The sequence below is a fragment of the Nerophis lumbriciformis genome, linkage group LG03 (genome assembly GCF_033978685.3).
Source record: "Nerophis lumbriciformis linkage group LG03, RoL_Nlum_v2.1, whole genome shotgun sequence".
In the NCBI taxonomy this organism is placed as follows: Eukaryota; Metazoa; Chordata; class Actinopteri; order Syngnathiformes; family Syngnathidae; genus Nerophis; species Nerophis lumbriciformis.
In genome coordinates, this window is record NC_084550.2 from 53525001 (window position 1) to 53531527 (window position 6527).

Genomic DNA, 6527 nt, shown 5'->3' on the forward strand with positions numbered 1-6527 from the left:
CGTAAACAGCAATGTTGTGACACTCTTAAACAGGACAAGACTGCCATCTAGTGCATTTGATGAAAGCACTTTTGTGGGTGCCACACAGCAATGCATCATCAGAGAGGGTGTTCAGCATGGTTCGAAAAATAGTGACAGAGAATAGAACAAGGATGGACAATTCAACCCTTAACTAAACAATGAGTAGATGAGTGTTATGTGTGTGTATATGTGGAAATAAATGAACACTGAAATTCAAGTATTTATTTTATATATATATATATATATATATATATATATATAATAAAATAAATATATAATTATAGCTAGAATTCACTGAAAGTCAAGTATTTCTTATATATATATATATATATATATATATATATATATATAATAAATATATATTTATAGCTAGAATTCACTAAAAGTCAAGTATTTCTTATATATATATATATATATATATATATATATATATATATATATATATATATATATATATATTCATATATATAAATATATATAAATATATGTATATGAAATACTTGACTTGGTGAATTCTAGCTGTAAATATACTCCTCCCCTCTTAACCACGCCCCCCGCCCCCCACCTCCCGAAAGCTTAGGTCTCAAGGTTGGCAAGTATGACGTTATATGAGGCATAAATAACCAACTGAGAACGTGCCTGGTATGTTAACGTAACATATTATGGTAAGAGTCATTCAAATAACTATAACATATAGAACATGCTATACGTTTACCAAACAATCTGTCACTCCTAATCGCTAAATCCCATGAAATCGTATATGTCTAGTCTCTTACGTGAATGAGCTAAATAATATTATTTGATATTTTACGGTAATGTGTTAACAATTTCACACATAAGTCGCTCCTGAGTATAAGTCGCACCCCCGGCCAAACTATGAAAAAAAACTGCGACTTATAGTCCGAAAAATACGGTACACCTAGACTGAGTTGTAAAAAATTATTTAATTTTATTTTTTAAATTAGGCTTCGCTACACATCCTAAAATAAATCTCTGCCCACCGTCAGTCAGCTACAGACATAGCTGTAAGTTTGAAACAAATGTATTTCTTTGGCAAATATTTGAACCGAGCATAATGTCGCTGTTAATATGTGACAATAATGTTATGCTAATGTCGCTAGCATGTTCTATGTCCGTGTTTCTTAACCATATGTTGGGCCGCCATAAAATGTGTTCCTCAGATCCGTATGGGCCGCAGAAGTACTCAGTTGTAATACACTTTTCCACCACTCGTGGCAGTAATGACAACCTCAAACAAACAGAAGAAGTCTGGCGCTAAAGTCACAGAGCAGTTTCTTAAAGTGCAAAAATTATGACTAAAGTGATGAAGCTGTATGTTCATTTGCACTTTTAATTTTATTGAACATATCAATTTAGTTTATTTTAGAACAACATAATTGTTATATTATAGTATACTTGATTAGTACTGATTTTTAATTTTTGTAATCAGCTATATACATAATATTTGTGATTAACACATACTTTCATATCATTCGACAAGGTTGTAAACTGTAAGTAGGTTAGATAAATAATTGTTAAAAAATAAGACGACTAATTCAGTGTTAATATTTGATTGGGCCCCGGGCACATTTATAGTTGTGAAGTTGGGCCCCGAGGTCAAAAAGGGTAAGAACCCCCGTTCCATAGCATCTATTACAGGGTTGTCAAACGTACGACCCGTGAATAGGTTGTATCCGGCCCGCGGGATGAGTTTACTAAGTATAATAATGAGCCCAAACAAATTTAATGTAAAACAATTGCTGTTCTAAATGTGTCCACTAGATGTCGCAATAGCAATTATTTGTATCTTTGTAGATTATGCTACATATGTTATAAAAAAATAAACCACATGTTACTGCACCAGTCGAGGAAAACGAGCAGACTACATGACTCAGTGACCATGTGGTTAGAGTGTCCGCCATGAGATCGGTAGGTTGTGAGTTCAAATCCCGGCCGAGTCATACCAAAGACTATAAAAATGGGACCCATTACCTCCCTGCTTGGCACTCAGCATCAAGGGTTGGAATTGGGGGTTAAATCACCAAAAATTATTCCCGGGCGTGGCACTGCTCCTGCTCACTGCTCCCCTCACCTCCCAGGGGGTGATCAAGGGTGATGGGTCAAATGCAGAGAATAATTTTGCCACACCTAGTGTGTGTGTGTGACAATCAGTGGTACTTTAACTTTAACTTTAAATACCATCCTGTAATTTGATTTTGATATTATTTTTTTTATCTTGATAGATTGAACATTAACACCAATTAGCTGACTGATGAACATTACCACATCATTTATTCAGAAAGTATAAATAACGACAAATAAAGATAACTATAAGTGTAAAAAAAACAACATTATTAACTTTTAAACAAGGAAAACAATCTGAAGTTGTCTTTATTTTCAAGTTATTGTGCCGTGATTTTACCAGTCCGGCGGGATGAGTTTGCTAAGTATAATAATGAGCAAGCCGAAATTTTTGGAATGAAAAAAACTGCTGTTCTAAATGTGTCCACTAGATTTCGCAATAGCAATTATTGATGGCTGCTGGTTAGTGCCTTGCATGGCAGCTCCCACCATCAGTGTGTGAACGTGTGCGTGAATGGGTGAATGTGGTAATACTGTCAAAGCGCTTTGAGTACCTTGAAGGTAGAAAAGTGCTATACAAGTATAACCCATTTATCATTTATCATCATTATTTGTATCTTTGGAGATGATGCTACATATGTACAAAAAAATAAACCAATTGATGTTAGTGCACCAGTCGAGGAAAATGAGCAAACTACATAAATAACATCCTGTAATTTGATTTTGATATAATTGTTTTATCTTGATAGATTGAAAATTAACACCAATGAGTTGACTGATGAACATTATCACATAATTTATTCAGAAAGTATAAATAACGACAAATAAAGATAACCGTAACATGTAAGTGTAAAAAAAAAAACATTAATTTTTAAACAAGGAAAACAATCTGAAGTTGTCTTTATTTTTATGTTATCATGCCGTGATTTTACCAGTCCGGCGGGATGAGTTTGCTAAGTATAATAATGAGCGAGCCAAAATTTTTGGAATGAAAAAAAAATGCTGTTCTAAATGTGTCCACTGGATGTCACAATAGCAATTATTTGTGTCTTTGTAGCTGATGCTACATATGTACAAAAAATAAACCACTTAGTGTTAGTGCACCAGTCGAGGAAAATGAGCAAACTACATAAACAACATCCTGTAATTTGATTTTGATATTGTTTTATCTTGATAGATTGAAAATTAACACCAATGAGTTGACTGATGAACATTATCACATAATTTTTTCAGAAAGTATAAATAACGACAAATAAAGATAACCGTAACATGTAAGTGTAAAAAAAAAACATTAATTTTGAAACAAGGAAAACAATCTGAAGTTGTCTTTATTTTTAAGTTATCATGCCGTGATTTTACCAGTCCGGCGGGATGAGTTTGCTAAGTATAATAATGAGCGAGTCGAAATTTTTGGAATGAAAAAAACTTCTGTTCTAAATGTGTCCACTAGATGTCGCAATAGCAATTATTTGTATCTTTGTAGATGATGCTACATATGTACAAAAAATAAACCACTTGATGTTAGTGCACCAGTCAAGGAAAATGAGCAAACTACAAAAATAACATCCCATAATTTGATTTTGATATTTTTCTATCTTGATGGATTAAAAATTAACAGCAATGAGTTGACTAATGAACATTATCACATAATTTATTCAGAAAGTATAAATAACGACAAATAAAGATAACTGTAACCTGTAAGTGTGAAAACAACAACAACTTTAATTTTCAAACAAAGAAAACAATCTGAAGTTTTCTTCATTTTTAAGTAATCGTGCCGTGATTTTACCAGTCCGGCCCACTTGGGAGTGGATTTTTCTCCATGTGGCCCCTGATCTAAAATGAGTTTGACACCCCTGATCTATTACATTGGACAAGTATACAAATATAATAGTGGACAAAGTGCACAATAGTGCTTCCTGTCACACACATTAGCAATAAAGATAGTGTTTCCAAATTCTAGCATTCACAATGTAATTTTTTTTTCATTTTCAATTCACTACTGTGATACATTTGGGACTTATTTAAAATGGTCTATGTATATTATAATATGGAACCCTTCACTTTGCATATCTGTAATCTTAAAGAAGTGTTTGTAAAGAAAACATTTTGGAGTTGTTTAAAACAGTGGTCCCCAACCACCGGTCCGTGGACCGTTACCGGTCCGTGGACCGTTACCGGTCCGTGAAGCATTTGCTACCGGGCCGGAGAGAAACATTAAATAATTTATAAAAAGGACTGCATTTTCTCCGACTTAACTTTGGCCTGTCCCACTAGACCAGGGGTGTCAAACTTGTTTTCATTGAGGGCCACACCGCAGTCATGGCTGCCAATAGAGGGCCGCTTGTAACAGTAAATAATGAATGAATTTAAACATTTTCCTTTTTTTTTTTTTTAACGTAAAGAGTAAAAAAAAATCTGTGGATTTGACCACTGTTTTTACAGAAAAAAAGTGGCAGCTTAGTTGCCTGACTTTTACTGTAAAATATATGGTGTTATTTTATTATTATTATTTTCACAACATATTACTGTAAATAGAAATACAGTACCACTGTTTGATTTTATTTTGGCAACTCAGCTGCCGGTTTTTTACCATAATAAAAGGTGGTACCATAAAATCATCAACCGTGGATTTAAAAAAAAAATAAAAATCTTACAGCTCAGTCGACAGAATTTTTACTGTAAAAAAAACAATTACAATAAAATGCTGTAAAAAAAAAAAACTCCCTAATTTTTACAGTAAAATCTATTGGGCATTTTTATAGTGTACAATTTGATGGATAACTTACTTCGAAACCATAAGTTAAGCAGATATTTAAGTATTTATTTGGATTTTCACCAACAAAGTTAGATAACATAATATTTGTTGCAATATTGGACACTATTTTTTTTCCCCTGTCAAACTAGAAAAAGAACCTAATACCTTTAGTAAGAAAGTAAAGAAAGAAAATATAAGGTATTTTATCGACACATATTATTTCCAGGCTTTTGCAGGCCATATAAAACGACATGGAGGGCCAGATCTTTGACACCTGTGCGCTAGACCACTGTTTTTCAACCTTTTTTGAGCCGAGGCACATTTTTTTCCACTGAAAAAATTCTGAGGCACGCCACCAGTAGAAAAAAACATTAAAAAAATTAAACTCAGCAGCCGATATTGACAATAAAAAGTCGTTCTCGCAATTGTTTGATATGAATTCAAACCATAACCAAGCATGCATCACTATAGCTCGTCTCAAAGTAGGTGTACTGTCACATCACGTCGTGACTTATTGAGTTTTTTGGTGTTTTCCTGTGTGTAGTGTTTTAGTTCGTGTCTTGCGCTCCTATTTTATTGTTGATTGTCATGTCATGTACGTGTGTACTTTGTGGACGCCATCTGCTCCACACGCTGTAAGTCTTTGCTGTCGTCCAGCATTCTGTTTTTGTTTACTTTGCAGCCAGTTCAGTTTTAGTTTTGCATGGCCTTCCCTAAGCTTCAATGCCTTTTCTTAGCGGCACTCGCCTTTAGTTTATTTTTGGTTCAAGCATTTTTACCTGCAAACCATTGTCGTCGTTCCGACATCTACAAAGCAATTAGCTACCTGCTGCCACCTACTGATATGGAAGAATATTACATGGTTACTCTGTCGAGCTCTAGAACAGCACAGACACTCAACAACGGCACATTTACGGATTAATAATTACTGGTTTGCAAAAAACATTTTTAACCCAATTAGGTGAAATGACATAATCTCCCACGGCACACCAGACAATATCTCACGGTACACTAGTGTGCCGCGGCACAGTGGTTGAAAAACACACCAATGAGCTTGTTTATAGATGTACAATAAAACTCCTCATAGGAAGTTGCCATGTGTTATAACTTTGTGACATGACACAATGCACATTAATGAACATATCAAATATAAACGTGACAAGATTGTAGCCAAAGGGTGATTTCCATCAGCATTTCGTTGCAAAGAAACAAGCCCAGGGTTCCCACTAATTCAGCGTTATAGTGAGTTGTATTTTTTCACAAGTGGGAAGCCGGTCCCTGAAAATAACGCATACATTAAACCGGCCCGTGGTGCAAAAAAGGTTGGGGATCACTGGTTTTAAAATTTCATTTTGCATTATGACACAATTTAATAGGAGGTCTGTAGTTCAATGAAGAATTGTTTAGGACAGGGGTCGGCAACCCGCGGCTCTAGAGCCGCATGTGGCTCTTTAGCGCTGCCCTAGTGGCTCTCTGGAACTTTTTAAAAAATGTATGAAAAATAGAAAAAGATGAGGGGAAATTTTTTTTGTTTGTTTTAATATGGTTTCTGTAGGAGGACAACCATAACACAAACCTCCCTACTTGTTATAAAGCACACTGTTTATATTAAACATGCTTCACTGATTCGAGTATTTGGCAAGCACCGTTTTGTCCTACTAATTTT